Source organism: Apium graveolens, chromosome 3, assembly GCF_009905375.1.
Source record: "Apium graveolens cultivar Ventura chromosome 3, ASM990537v1, whole genome shotgun sequence".
NCBI classification, from domain to species: domain Eukaryota; kingdom Viridiplantae; phylum Streptophyta; class Magnoliopsida; order Apiales; family Apiaceae; genus Apium; species Apium graveolens.
The window spans coordinates 209,712,755-209,729,686 of record NC_133649.1 but is presented as its reverse complement, the minus strand read 5'-3'; positions in this window follow the sequence as shown (position 1 = coordinate 209,729,686).

Here is a 16,932-nt window from a genome sequence, read left to right as displayed (position 1 = left end):
ATTCATAATACAATCTTCACGGCTTTAACCATTATCATTGTATTCTTCTGGCACGAGCGCCGATAATTGTCTTCTTACACTTAAAGTGTCGGCCACCTCTTTGGCCCTTCCTGATAGTAATATTTCCTTACAATCAATGTCATTTTAACCACCTTCACTAAATTTTCTACCTCATTTCCAATCACTGCTTGTGTGAAGATGTTTTCCTTAAAATCTGATGAGTAAAAAAATATCACCATTTTTCCATAAGTTATTGCCTCACTCTTTAGAGGTTAATCATTGTCACGACTGACTCTCGATCATACTTAGGACATCTTTTATCTTAGGTCCTAATTGCCCTGATCAATCTCGACCTTTACTGGTTCGATCCATACTTTCTCGTGGTTTAACACGTGCCTCACTTGGTATTATTATAATTACGTCACATTTCCTTTATCAAAATTTCTATTCTTGAGAACTTTGAATATTACCTTTCTCCTTGTAAAACCCCTAAGGTTATCCTTAAATCCTTCATCATGTACCCCCTAGGCACAGGGCATATCAAGATACCATTTACTAATACCAGAATCATTGTCTATATACTTCTGAAAAATTTCCTCAGTCTATCTGCGTCTCATTATTTATCCTTCGAACTATCTCCAGGTTTCCTCGAATCCTCCCAACTTACAGGGGATAAAATATATGTATCTCTTATGCCTTCAACCATCAATTTTAACTCATGGTGAATCACCCTCATCCTGACGATTACATACTTTTCTATTTCTATTGCTACGAGTCTTTAGGGTTTCCTCATACCCGACTCCCTTATCATTCCTCAAACTCTATTGCCTTTATGCTCCTTTCTACTTCAGTTTCTTTTTATTTTCCTTTCTATTACAATCATTTCACGTACCCACTAATCATTGACTTCAAACATCACGTCGTTCTGGGATTCTTGTCCTCCAGACGAATCTTGACAACTTTTACAATCTTAGATTCATAATTCATCATATTCGTCCGCCTTTGTTCTGGCTCTTAAAGCTTTTACACTATCTCCATAACCTTGGGATTTACTTTCTCGAAAAAAATTTTGACTGAACTTTAATCAGTTTATCATAACCTCTTGCTCCGTGCCTTTCTTGGTCTTTCACCAGTGGATGGTCTCTCTCTTAGGAGGGTAAGTGATAAAACAGTCTTTTGTGATTCATTAATCATTTAGAATCTCAAATGATTCCTGTATTTCCTTTAGCCAGGCTCTTGCCTCGGCTGGATCAGCTATTTACTTGGAACTCTGAGAGCTTAGCGACTTAAAGGTCTTGAAAGAATTTCACACCACATTGTTTCCTCAAGGTGGTGGTTAGGGGTAAAAGTATAAGTTTTGTTTTAGGCAGGTCCATGGATTGCCCAATAGGAGTACCATCCTGGTTCTTCCTATCTTGCTCGACTTATGTTTTCTCAGTCTAAATATTTCTTCCTACTCCCCATAATTGGGGTCATCTTTTAATTTAAAATCCTCATTTTCCACTTCATTATATGTTAGAAAAGGAGTTAGTTTTTCTTCATCAAAATAAGAAAGAAAAAGATGATGCTTTATATGTTAGAGATGAAGTTTTAAAATATGAATGAATCTCTAAAAGATGACTTAGAAAAGGAAAAAGAGATTATCAGAACTTGGACTAATTCTGGCAGAACAAATCAGAATTTATTAAGTAGTGGAAACTGGAAAGAGGGCTTAGGTTATGGAGATAATAAAAGTGAAAAAGGAACTGAACAAATTGAGCCAATTATTGTTAAACAGACTGCTAAGCCAAAGGTAAATCATGTTAAGTTTGTAGCAAAAACTGTAAAGTCTGATTCTGAAAAGATGAAAGAGTCTGTGACAGAAGTCAAAGATAAGTCAACTTCTGACAAATTAAAACAGGATAAACCAGCTGAAGTCAACATAGGCTTAATAACAAAGAAGCAGCTTAAGCATAAGCTGAAAGAGATTAGGAATGTCAACAAGGTAAAGGAAGCTAGGAAAAATAGGAATGGAAAGGAAGGTGTGAATAAAAGCAATAATTGTATGCCTGTTCCTAATGCTCCTAGAAAGAAATGCTATAACTGTGAAAACTCTAACCATCTTGCTTCTTTCTGCTGCAAAATAAAGATATATACTCTTTACCTCCTAATTCAGGAGTTAAGAGTCAGTCTGTTAGGTTTAAACCACAAAATCCTTGTTTTCATTGTGGTAGTTTATGGCATTCCATTTATACTTGTAAGGAATATCATAGTCTGTACTATGATTATTATCAAATAAAACCTTCTTTGAAGAAAGTTACTTTAATTCCTTATAGTGTAAAGTCTGATGCAATGTCTGATATAAACTCTGATAAACAGAATGTTAGCATAAACTCTGAAATTAAATCCGCTGCAAATGCTAAAAAACTTAAAAAGGCCAAAGGATCCAAGCAAGTCTGGGTCCTTAAAACTAACAAATAGTGGTCTTTGTGATTGCAGGGCAACAGGAAAGGATCCTAGTGTTTGACAGTGGATGTTCAGGACATATGACTGGAAATAAAGCCCTGCTATCAGACTTTGTGGAGAAAGCTGGCCCAGGAGTTTCTTATGGAGATGGCAATATGGGAAAAACTCTGGGATATGGCAATATAAATCTTGGGAATGTCATCATTGAAACAGTAGCTCTTGTCTCAGGACTTAAACACAATCTGCTAAGTGTGAGTCAAATATGTGACCGAGGTTATCATGTGGATTTCTTTGAAGAACACAGTGAAGTTGTAAGCAATTCTACAGGAAAAGTGGTTCTGAAAGGTTACAAGCATGGTAACATTTATGAAGCCAGTCTTTCAACAAGTTCTGATGGTTCTGCAATCTGTCAGTTAAGTAGAGCATCAATTGAAGAAAGCTGGAATTGGCATAAAAGACTCTCTCATTTGAATTTCAACAACATAAATGAGCTTGTAAAGAAAGATCTTGTGAGAGGACTGCCAAAATCAGTATTTGCTCCTGATGGCCTTTGTGATTCATGTCAAAAGGCAAAATAAAGAAAATCTTCATTCAATAGCAAAACTGAGTCCTCAATTCTTGAGCCTTATCACCTTCTGCATGTTGATCTATTTGGTCCAGTCAATGTCATGTCTATTGCAAAGAAGAAATATGCTATGGTTATAGTGGATGAGTTCACCAGATACACTTGGGTGTATTTCTTGCACAAGAAGAATGAAACTGCATCTACTCTAACTGATCATGTCAGACAACTGGATAAATTGGTCAAAGATTCTGTTAAAATTATAAGAAGTGATAATGGCACTGAGTTCAAGAATTCAATCATGGAAGAGTTCTGCAAAGAGCTTGGAATCAAACATGAATTTTCTGCACCTGGAACTCCACAGCAAAATGGAGTTGTAGAAAGAAAGAACATGACTCCCATTGAAGCTGCATGAACTATGCTTGATGAAGCAAAGCTACCAACTTACTTTTGGGCTGAAGTTGTGCAGACTGCTTATTTTACACAGAATGCAACACTCATAAACAAGCATGGAAAAACACCATATGTGATGGTGAAGAAAAAGAAGCCAAATCTGAAATACTTTCATGTATTTAGTTGTAAGTGTTTTGTTCTTAAGACTCATCTTAAAAAGCTGTCAAAATTTGATCTAAAAGCTGATGAAGAAATTTTTGTTGGATATCCACTTTCCACAAAAGCCTTAAGAGTCTACAATTTAAGAACAAGGGTTGTCATGGAATCTATCAATGTATCTTTTGATGATAAGAAGATTACTAGACTTGAAGATTTCAATGATCATGATCAGCTGAGATTTGAAAATGAAGAATTAAACTCTGATACTGTAAATTCTGATGACTTAAACTCTGATCCTGTAAGTTCTGACGGGTTAAGTTCTGATGTCATTGAAACTGTGGTAACAACTCCAAAGGAAAATGCACCTATCCAGGGGGAGCAAGCTGAAGATCCTACCACAACTCAAGACTCTCAAGAAGCATCAGAACCTATCACTGGCTCTTCAAGTTCTGATTCATCAAGTTCTGATGAGCCAAGTTCTGATAATTCTGGAAACTCTGATTCTTCAAATCCTGAAGGAACCAACTCAAATTTTGAAGTTTCAGAGAGCATAACTACAGGGGGAGCATCAGAAAATGCTGATAGAGATAGCATGGATCATGGGGGAAGATCCAGTGCTAGAAATCAACTTCCATCTGCAAGGAAGTGGACCAAATCACATACACCTGACTTGATAATTGGAGATCCTGAAACAAGTGTCAGAATTAGAACTGCAAAATCAAATGAATGTCTCTATCATTCTTTTCTATCTTAGACTGAACCATAGAAAGTGGAAGAAGCTCTTCAAGATGCTGATTGGGTGCAAGTAATGCAGGAAGAGTTAAATGAATTTGAAAGAAATAATGTCTGGACCCTAGTGCCAAGACCAAAGAACAGATCAGTTGTTGGCCCAAAGTGGGTGTTCAGAAACAAAACTAACAATGATGGCATAATTACAAGGAACAAAGCAAGGCTGGTTGCTAAGGTTTACTCTCAACAGGAGGGTATTGATTATGATGAAACATTTGCACCAGTTGCTAGATTGGAAGCCATAAGAATCTTTTTGGCTTATGCTGCTCACAAAAAGTTTAAAGTCTTTCAAATGGATGTGAAAAGTGCTTTTCTCAATGGAGAATTGGAAGAAGAGGTAAACGTTGAACAACCTCCAGGATTTGAAGACTCAAAATTTCCAAATCATGTCTACAGATTAGACAAAGCACTTTATGGCCTTAAGTAAGCTCCAAGGGCATGGTATGAGACTTTAGCTCAATTCCTTCTGGAAAGTGGATTTCACAGAGGTATAATTGATAAAACACTGTTATATCTCAACCATGGAAAGGACTTACTTTTGGTACAGATATATGTTGATGATATCATATTTGGTTCTACAAATGCCAAACTCTGTGAAAGGTTTGCAAAGTTAATGCAGTCAAGATATCAAATGAGTATGATGGGAGAACTTAGCTATTTTCTGGGACTTCAAGTCAAGCAAAATGAAGAAGGTACTTTTATCAATCAATCCAAGTACACCAGAAATTTACTGAAGAAATTTGGAATGCAAGACTATTCAACTGCATCCACTCCCATGGCCACTGCAACCAAGTTAGATAAAGATACTGATTCATCAGTAGATATTACTAACTACAGAGGTATAATTGGTTCATTGCTCTATTTAACTGCTAGTAGACCTGATATCATATATGCTACCTGTCTTTGTGCAAAATTTCAGGCTGATCCAAGAGAAACTCATTTAATAGCTGTGAAAAGAATTTTCAAGTACCTCAAGGGTATAGCTGATCTACGATTGTGGTATCCTAGAGAATTAGATTTTAAGCTAATAGGTTACTCAGATGCAGATTTTGCAGGATGCAAAATAGACAGGAAAAGCACTAGTGGAAGCTGCCAATTTCTTGGAGGCAGATTGGTTTCTTGGTTTAGCAAGAAACAGAAACTAATTTCCACATCAATTACAGAAGCAGATATATTGCTGCAGGAAGCTGTTGTGCACGGATTCTTTGGATGAAGAATCAGTTAATGAATTATGGGTTAGAATTTTCTAAAATACCTATTTACTGTGATAATTAAAGTGCTATTGCTATGACAGGTAATCCAGTTTAACACTCAATGACAAAGAACATCAACATTAGGTACCATTTCATAAGGGAACATGTGATGGAAGGTGCAGTGGAATTGCATTTTGTTCCAACAGATCAACAACTAGCAGATATCTTCACAAAACCCCTATGTGAAGCTACTTTTACAAGACTGGTAAATGAACTTGGAATGGTTTCAGGTTCTTTCTCTAAATCTACTTAGTTTTTTGGTCTCATGCATCAGACTGTTTGATCAGTGTTTACAGATTGTCTTATCTTCATGTAATATGTACTTAAATTGAAATACATTAAATGCTGATTGTTATCTAATGTGGATCTATATACTCTGATAGTGATTTGAATGTTCTGTGACTATTCAATCCAATGAGGATTACTGTGCTAGATGCTGACCTAGTAGTCTTTAACATACTAGGATTCCCATGTTTGAATTAGTTGTTTATGTGGAAATTTTTTAACACAAGCAAATTCTGATTTTGAGCTTAGTCAAATTTACTTTGTGTATCTTATTACTAAGTCACAAACTAGATTCTTGCTTCTAATCTGTCAAATTCTGATGTTAGTAAATCTTAAGCATGAACTAAATGCTGATAAGCCTCACTTATATGAAGAAAAGAAAAGAAAAGAAAATTAAAGTCAGGTACTCCTTTGAGATCTAGAGTAAATATGTGGAAGGGAAGACCCAAGTGCATTGCTGGTATTAAGTTATATGCATTAGAAAAGCAAATAAATTTTTCTTGGTGACTTTTCACATTCTCTGATTACTGGAGAAATACTCTGATAATAGCATAAATTCTGATAGCAGTTGTGACTTATTTACACTGAGAAGCCACTGTGAAAAAGAATTCTAAAAGATGCATAAAATGAGCACAAACAGTTGAGGTGGACTTATACACAAATTTATCCTATAGTAGACTTCATTATTAATGACAGATTTTAAGCACTTTTCTTAGTTATGCCTTATTTCTAAGATGTACTAAAGTTTATCAGACTTTAATATTTATCTGATATTCTGCTAATGCACACACTCTCACTCCATATGAATAATGAAAAGTACTGTGGTGATCAAGTTGTTTCAGATAAACAGTTAAGTGTCATATGCATAAATTCTGAGGACAACTTCTGATGGAGGTTTTGAAGATTAAACTCTGAAGAAATAAGTCAGTATTTGTATGAAGAATCACAGGAATAGATCTTCACTTTTTGAGTACAGAAGCCATGTTCTGATGACTGTTAAAATCTGATAATAGTCAAGTTCTGATATTAAATCCTAATGGAAACTCTGATGCTTACGTGGCATTATTCTTTACTTGACTTATTTGTGACAAATACTTTAACGGTCATATTTAATCATAATATAATTGGGTGAGATAAAAACAGTCATAATCATTTGGGTTAGTAGTAAACGTGTTTGTCTTAAAAAACTGCATGTGCACAGTAATTATTACTTATTTCCTTTGGAGTTAAAAACAGTCATAATCATATTTAACTCCTGCTTTAACTATTGATTGTTCACATATTGCCTAAATCATTACACATCGGTCTAGGGAGACGCTCATTAAGTTAACTCTATACTTAATCATTAGTCCCTTGATATTCCATTGGCTATTTAACCGACATTTCATCTCAGACATATCATCTTCTATTCTCACACAAAATCATTCTCTCACTTTTAATTCTCACTATTTTCCTCCTTCATAAATATGGTTCTTGTAAACATGTTTATGAACTCTGAGAACTTCAACGTCGAGTTCAGTTGTGGTGACTAGGAACAGGAATGGCACGTCACTGCCATTCCTGATGAGATATGGAACTTGGTTCCACAAGAGGTTCGGACAAATATCTTGTTCTTTGAGATGGACTATCAACTCCATCTTGATCGCTTGGAAGAAGAACGGAGAGAGGCTCTTCTTCAACAAGAACGGATCATCCGTCTTGCAGTGCTAGTTGTCAGCAGCAGGAGGAACTAATCGATAGCTTTCCTTCTTAGACCAAGGTTGTTAATGTTCACCATCTTAGACTAGGATTATCTTGTAATCTTTTGCATGTAATCTACAAATTTCATAAAATGTACTCTTTTGATATTTTAATGAAATTTCTTTTGATTGCAAGATTTAGTCTTTGTTTATCTTGTATTATGTGCATGTGAATGTTCTCATTGAAGCCTATTAATCTTTACTTCATCTACTTGAACTGTATTTCTTGATGAATGTTTTGATTAAAATTGTGGTTACTAATAATTTGTGCTGATTTGACAAACAAATGTTGAATTTGAATCGACATATCATGAGTTACACTTGAAAAGGTAGAAGCAATTGAGAAAGCTCAAGAGAAGCAACATGACCAAATCTCTAAGGTCCTGGCTAATCAAGCTTCTCAACAGGCTCAATTGGATGAAATCCAATATTTAGTTGAACTTCTTCTCTCACTCCTACTATCAGATAATGCCAAAAAGGGGGAGAAGATAGTTAAGTCCAAATGCTTTAATGATCAAATACTGAAGAAGAAAGATGATGAAGCTGATGACCAGGGAAACCCTAGCAAGGGTAGAGGTCAAGTTCAAAGTAAAGAGCACAGTAGCAAGGTTTCTTCAAGGAAACTAATTATTGAAGCAAGCAAATCTTCTACTCAAAAGAAGACAAGTTCTGAAGCTGCTCAAACTCAAAATCTGATAGCAAGTACTGAAACTCAAAATCTGATATCAAGTTCTGATGAGCAAAGTTTGATGACAAAGCCTGATGTTCTAATACAAGGTGGAAGTCAAGATTCTCAAAAGTTCATGCAAACTCTGAAGCTCAAAGGGAAGCAGACTACTGTCTACTACAAGGATCCCAAGATTCAGACACTTGATGAGGAGATTGCTAGAAGATTATTTCTGAAACATAATTAAGGAATGAATTTAGAAAATCTCAAGGAGGAAGAAGCTAGATTTAAAGCTGAAAATAAAAATTTAAAGCCAAAATCTTCTGTTGCAAAGAAACCTCCAAGGCCTAAGGAAAAAGGCATTGTGATCAAGGAGAAGTCTAATACTGAGGCATCAAAGCCCAAAATAAGATTACAATCTGAGATTGATCCCAAAGACAAAGGGAAAGGAAAAGTTGATGAACCAACCAAGCCACTGGAGATGAAAATTCTTTAAATTCTGATAAAGCCAGTATGAAAAATGGTTCAAGTTACTGATGATAATCTTGCTGAAGATAAAGATGTTCAAACTCTGTAAAGAAGGAAGATTTTTGAAGAATCAAAGACAACCTCTGACAAGGCTCAAGTTGTTCAGAGTGAAGAACTGCAAGCTACAACAGAAACAGCAAGTTCTGACAAGGTCAACAAGACAGCAACCTCTGACAATGCTCAAGTTGATTTGGACAAGATGAAAGTAGTTGACAAAAAGAAACTCCTATGGAAAAATGTTAAACCATCAGATCCAAAGAAAGCCAATTGTTATTTGATTTCATGACTGTTGGATTAAAATCCAGAGAAGCAAGAGACAGAGCTGGAATAGGTTCTGATAAAGCTAAGATTAAAACAGGAGTTGAAGTGCTGACTAGAGATCCATTTCTATTGACTGGCATACCTCTTGAAGATGTTACACAGAAACACCTTGATAAGGTTATCTCTGTTCAAGTGGTATTGGATGCTCATGACAAGCACAATGTCAAGGAAAATCTGATTTTATTTCTTGAAGATGGAAGGACATATCAGATGTTAGAATCAGATGTTAGAATCAGATGTGCTAAATAAATCACTGAAAGAACTTCAATTCTTTCATTACCTTTTAGAGGTAAAGTCTGATATTAACAGGAGATGGTCAAATTTCATATTGAAGACCATCAGAGATAAAGCAAGAATTTCTGGTTCAAGAGTTACAAAATTCATTCCTAATATTGTTGAAGATGATGGAAGTGAGATTCCAATAAAGAAGGATTCTGCTAAGCTTGAAGTGTTACTGAATGAGAAATGTCTATGCTACAATGAAGATTCTTCTCATCCTAGGGTAATAAGACTGAATAATGGTTTAAAAAGAAACCATATCTCTGCTTTAAGGACTGCAATATATCAGATTGGAAGTCAGAATGAAGAGATGAAGCAAGTCAAGACTACAATGTCTCAAGTCCTGAGGATTAAAGAAGAAAAGTTGATATCAAGCTTTGTCAAGAATCATTATGGATTCAGATTGACTCAGTGAGATTGGTAAAAGCTACAAGGACTGTAAGTTGTAGTTAGTTATCTAGTTAAACTCTTATTGCATTTGTACTTAAATGTTTTTGACATCATCAAATCTATTAACTTGTATATTTTGCATAATTTACAAGTTGGGAGAGATTGTTAGATATATTTGAGATGTCATGTCTAATATGATTCATGTTTATTTTTCAGATCTTATCAAACAGGACATATAAGGACTTACTGAAATCAGGAATTACTGGAAGTCAGAACTTAATATCAGAACTTAAGGTCATATCAGAACTTAAGTGCGGGAAGACTTTCATATAAGGAAGGAAGCTGATTTATAGTAGAAGATCGAGACTAAAACAAAACAAGATATGCATGGAAAGAGTTAGAAGACTAGAAGACTTGTAGAAGATATCTGACTGATATATTTTAGGAGATAGAATTGTATTCCATATCAATTAGAAGTTATCTTGTAACTGTGTACTATATAAACACAGACTTAGGGTTTACACTATATGTGTTATCATTATCGAGAAGATTATACATTGTAACCTAGCAGCTCTTAGTGAAATTTGTTCATCACTGAGAGAGAACAACAGTTCATATTGTAACAGAGTTTATTTAATATACTTGATCTTTGTTACATACTTGTGTTAAATCGATTTGATTGTATAAACATTGTATTCAACCCCCTTCTACAGTGTTGTGTGACCTAACAGGATTGGTTAGGAAAGAATAATTCTCAGATAGAATATAGATCTAAAAAGGTTTATTTAAGAGCGGAAAGTGGAGAAAAGGTGATATTTAGAGGTCAGAGGCAAGGAAAATTGTTTCTTACTGTTGTCCAAGGTAAAAAGTTACTTGCGAAAGGTTGCGAAACATTCTTAACTTATGTAGTGGATAAAAAGAGAGAAGTTCCTAGCATAGAAGAAATCCCAGTGGTTAAGGAATTTTTGGAGGTGTTTCCAAAAGAGTTACCAGGATTATCGCCAGATCGACAAATTGAGTTCGAGATTAACCTTGCGCTAGGAGCAGAGCCAATTTCGAAGGCACCGTATAGAATGGCACCAGAAAAAATTAAAGAGTTAGTGAGTCAGCTACAAGAGATTTTGGATAAAGGAGTAATAAGTCCAAGTACGTCATCATGGGGAGCATCAGTTCTATTTGTAAAGAAGAAGGACGGAAGCATGAGATTATGTATAGATTATCGGGAGTTGAATAAGATGAAGATTAAGAACCGATACCCGTTACCAAGGATAGATGATCTATTTGACCAATTAAAAGGAGATAAGTGTTTTTCCAAGATTGATTTGAGGTCAGGGTACTATCAGTTGAAGATCAAACCAGAAGACATTCTGAAGACGACATATAGAACTAGATACAGACATTATGAGTTTTTAGTAATGCCCTTTGGATTAACAAATGCCCCTGCAGCTTTTATGGATCTAATGAAACGAGGTTTCAAGAAATACTTGGACAAGTTTGTTGTGGTATTCATTGATGACATTTTGATATATTCCAAGTCAGAAGAAGAGCACGAGCAACATTTATGGATAGCGTTGGAAAATCTTAGATAAGAGAAGTTATACGCGAAATTTTCAAAGTGTAAATTTTGGTTAAGAGAAGTCCATTTCTAGGGCATATAATTGGGAGTGAAGGAATTAGGGTAGATCCCGAAAAGATTGAAGCGTTCATGAGTTGGGAAAGACCAAAGATGCCTACGGAAGTGCGAAGTTTCCTAGGATTGGCACGATACTATAGAAAATTCGTAAAAGATTTATCAAAGATCGCCATACCATTGACTAAGTTAACAAGAAAGAACCAGAAGTTTGAATGGAATGCAGAATATGAAGGAAGATTTCAACAGCTAAAGAAGAAGTTAGTTACCGCTCCGGTGTTAGTACTACCAGATGACTAAGGAGATTTTGTGATATATAGTGATGCTTTACATAAAGGATTGGGATATGTGCTAATGCAACACAATAAGGTGATTGCATATGCATCAAAATAGCTTAAAACCTCATGAATTGAAGTATCCAACGCACGATTTAAAGTTAGCAGCCATTATATTCGCGCTCAAGATATGGAGACACTATTTATATGGAGAAATATGCGAAATTTACACGGATCATAAGAGTCTAAAGTATATATTTACTCAAAAGGATCTCAACATGAGGCAACGGAGATGGTTAGAACTGATTAAGGATTACGATTGCTCGATACATTATCACCCGGGAAAAGCAAATGTGGTAGCCGATGCTTTGAGTAGGAAGGAGAAGTTGAATATAATGACATTGTCAAGAGAATTGTTCAAGGAGATTGAGGAATTTCAATTGGAACTTTGTATTTGCGGAAGAATGAAAGAGATGTGTCAAGCTATTACCTTTCAGCCAGAATTATTGGAGAAGATAAGAAGATGTCAAGAAGAGATATTGAATCAAAAGAAAAATCAACTGATCGAAGAAGAAATATGCACGCAAAAAGATGACCAAGGTGTATTTAGGTTTTCATCATGAATCTGGATTCCTCAGGTGACCGAACTAAAGAACGAGATATTACAAGAGGCACACAACTCAAGATTTTCAATTCATCCAGGAAGCACGAAGATGTACCAGGATTTGAAGAAGAAATTCTGGTGGCCAAATATGAAAAAAAAATTGCAGAATGGATCACCAAGTGTTACACTTGTCAAAGGGTGAAAGCGGAACATCATTGATCTAGTGGTTTGATTCAGACTTTACAGATTCCAGAATGGAAGTGGGAGAATATTTCCATGGATTTTATAGTAGGATTTCCTCGAACAAGATCCGGACACGATGCTATATGGGTTATAGTTGATTAGCTTACGAAATTAGTGCATTTTCTTCCAATTAACGAGAGGTCTTCATTGGATAGTTTGGTTCACTTGTACGTGCGCGAAATTGTTTTACGTCATGATGTACTTGTATCGATAGTTTCATATCGAGACTCACAATTTAACTCAAGATTTTAGAGATAATTTCAAGAAAGTCTTGGCACAAATCTAAATATATGAGCATGACATATCATCCACAAACAGACGGTCAAAGCGAGCGGACTATTCAAACAATTGAGGACATGTTGCGTAGTTGTGCAATCGATTTCGCAGGAAGTTGGGACGATCATCTACCGCTTGTAGAATTCTTTTACAATAATAGTCATCACTCCACCATTGGCATACCTCCATACGAAGCTCTATATGGATGGAAGTGCAGATTGCCAATAAGTTGGGATGAAGTTGGGGAACGAAAGATTCTCGGCCCCGAAATGGTTCAACAAGTGAAAGAGATGGTCAAATTAATCCAGAGAAGATTGCTTGCAGCTCAAGACAGACAATGAAAGTATGCGAACCCTGCTTGAAAGGATGTGAATTTCCATGTAGGCGAAGCCGTATTTCTAAAAGTATCACCATGGAAAATATTGACCAGATATGGGAAGAAAGGAAAATTAGCACCGCGATATATCGGCCCCTTTGAAATTTTGAATCAAGTGGGGAAAGTTGCTTACAAGCTAGCTTTTCTGCCACAATATCAGCACGTTCATAACGTATTTCATGTGTCATTACTTAGTAAGTATAATCCAGACGTCAAGCATGTGATAGAGTTTGAGCCAATATAAATTCAGGCAGATTTGTCATATGTAGAGCAACCTGTCAAGATACTCGACTGGAAAGAGAAGAGTCTTAGGAATAAATTGGTGAGATTAGTGAAAGTACTTTGGAGGAATCCCAGGGTTGAAGAGTTGATATGGGAGTTAGAGTCTGATATGCGAGTTCAATATCCACATTTGTTCTCCTAGATTCTGGGAACAGAATCCTTTAAAGGGAAGAGGATGTTACAACCGGTATTTGATTATTTGTAACTAAGTGTATATGAATATTTGGTAGTAATTAGTAAATATTTGTCTAAATACGTGTCGGTTATGTGTTTATATGGCTAGTATAACATAATAGTATAAATTGATACTAAGGTGTTTTATTTGGAGATTTGTGTGTGATTTTTTTAGATAATAATTTATGATGAAAATTAATTTAAAAATATTTTTATTTTAAATTTATGAAAGTGATCTCATTAAATCTCTAAAATTCCAAATTATTTTCTGGTATAACTTTTGTGATTATGAAATTATATTTTTATTTATAAAAATCATTCTTTTATATGATATTTGGAAATATGAATAAAAATTTATTAATTACTAAATTGCCCATGCATGCATTTGATAATCCAAAAGGAGAGAGGGACACTAATGTCATTTTCAACCCCACTAACATCTTTTCTATTAGCCAAATTACTAGCATAGCCTTGCATGCATATTTTGGTTAGTATAGTGGAAGGATAATCAAGTAAATTCTCAACCATCTAGAATAACACATATAAACCCACCAAGTGATAAAGGTAATCATTTGTGATCACTCCACTCAACCAACTCACTTTCTTTTCTCTCCCCCCTCTCTTTTCTTCCTCTCGGCCGAAACTAACACATGCACACATACACACTCACTCATTTTTCATCCAATTTCTCAAGATCCTAGTGTAATTCCTGAAAGAGATATGTCCTAAGTCCAATCATGTATGAGGATTTAGGAATAACTTTTATGTAATCTATTTTGATTTCATGGATATTAATAAAAGACTTATTTTGTTTTTATTGCGGGCTCTATCTATTTAAATGTTTAAATAAGATATACAACAGTTTAGAGTAAAGCTTTTTATGGATTGTGATGAGATCATAATAATGAGACCTAAAAGATGATAACTCTAAACTTAAATAGTTCCTGGTCGTAGGATTACTTACTGTAATTAATAATCCGCAAAGATCGGTACATACTATGCTTGCTTCATTATGAAGGATGTCTGTTCTCATAGACATTTGTGTGGTGACACTATAGCTAGTATGTAGGTGCTTCTTATAGAATAAGTTCACTGAACATTACTCACACAGCTGAACAACTGATGAAGTTCACTCACGTGTCAGCAGTTGTTCACATAGTGATAGTTGTACACGTATCCTTAGACTTGAGGTCATCATAGTCATCTTGTGTACACTGAACTATGCTTTGGTTTAGTTCTTAGTCTCAAGGGACAATTATAAGGGCTCTACTGGGTATAGGAATTTATACACAAAGATAGTGTATGATCAATAAAGGATCTACCCCTTCCAGTGTAGGAAGAGAATGTTCAATGCTGATCCACTTATGTTAGTTCAGGAATCTCTGGCCAGAGTGAATGAAATTAGAAAGGAGTTTCTAATTTACATTAAATAGAACTAAGCATAGTGAATGGGAAAGCAAGTGATTAAATAAGATAGGCTTGACACAAGTTCCATGCCTTGTATTTAATCATGACATTGCAGGGTAGAAGGAATTAATTGTACGGTAACTACTCACTGAATAGGTTCTTGGTATTCTAAGCAGTGAATTCATATTATCCGGATAGTCGCGATATGCTGAGAAGTATCCCTCACGATGTTGAATAAATATGATTAATTAATTAATCATATTTAATGAATTAGAGAATTTATATAAATAATGATAAAATAGTTTTATTATTATTTATTTCTACTATCGGCTTAATATTGAACCTACAGGGGCATCCCATAAAAGAGAATGATTTAATGGTGGAGGAATTAATTAATAATGGCTGATAATTATTTATTTATGAAATAAATAATTAATTGGCAAATTTAATAATTGATTAAATGAGATTTAATTGATTATAAATTAATTAAGAAAAAGTTCTTAATATTATTAATTAAGAATTTAATTTTTGGAAATTAAATCAAGTGAGAGAATTATTTCTAAAGTGTTTAGAAAAAGGATTAATAATTAAAAGGTGTTTTAATTATTAGTGAGAATAATAAAGGGTTAATAATAATAATATTTTATGGGAAAATTTTCAGCTGAAAATTTTGCCTATAAATATACTATTATAAACCCTATTTTTGCCTCAACCTAAAAATTTTACAAAACCCTAATTCTCTCCATCTTCTCCTCCTTCATTACATCGTTTTCTTGGTGGATACCAGTGGAGTGCTTCATACTTGAGGAGCAGCTGCTAATGATCTCCGTTCATCATTTTTGGATCGCCATTAAAGACCTCCATCTTTCCATTAACGTAAAGCTTTTTAAGGTAAACATACTGAACTACGAATTAAATATTATTTTTGCCTTGGATCTTGCGGAGGGTTTCAGTTTTTTTTTAAGATTTAAATTTACGTTTTCGCTGCGTTTATGTGCTAAAAACCCTTCAATTCCATCCTCCAACTCATGTTCAATTAATTCCTATATGTTTTGTGATGAGATTAGAGTGATTAAATATTACATGCCTAGTATACTTAGCAACTCAAGTGGAAGGCCTTGATTCTTATGAATTTAATGTCCAAACCATGAGACACATCATTTTTGGAGATGGTTATGGTTGGTGAAGTATTATAGTCCCACCATTTTCCCTCCATACTATTCGGCAATGGATTTTTAGTAGCCGAATAAAACCAAATTTTTGGTTATTTTGCTGCATTTAAGTTTAAGAACAAAAAAATAATATTTTTCCTAGTTAAAAATCTTTGCATGTTCTTGGTTCCTATGGTCCTTGTCATATCAAGTCATGCATTTTAGTATAGGCTCTTGCATGTTGATCAAGTTCATATTTTCTTAGTTAAAAACTTTTGCATGTCATGAATTTCTATGATCCTTGTCTTATTAAGTCATGCATGTTGATTTAACCTTTTGCATGTTGGCTAAAACTAGGTGTTATCATGAGTTTCCTAGATAAACTTTTATGCATGTCATGTTTTATTTGAGATATTTATTATAATTACTTGCATGTTGATTTTTGGTACTAAAATTGCTATGTGCTAATAGTGTATATTTGAGACTAGTTATCATATGGTTAAGTGCTACTGTTGGCTTCGAATTTGATTTGCATGCACCAGATAATATCTTATTTCCTTAAATAAAGTATTTTAAGTTGTTAAGTGACCTTATTTCGTGGATATCATGATTTTACATGAGGTTAATATTCGAATATATGCATGATAAATTCGAAAATGTGATTAAGTGTTATGCATGCTTAGTTATGTTTATATAATGATTTA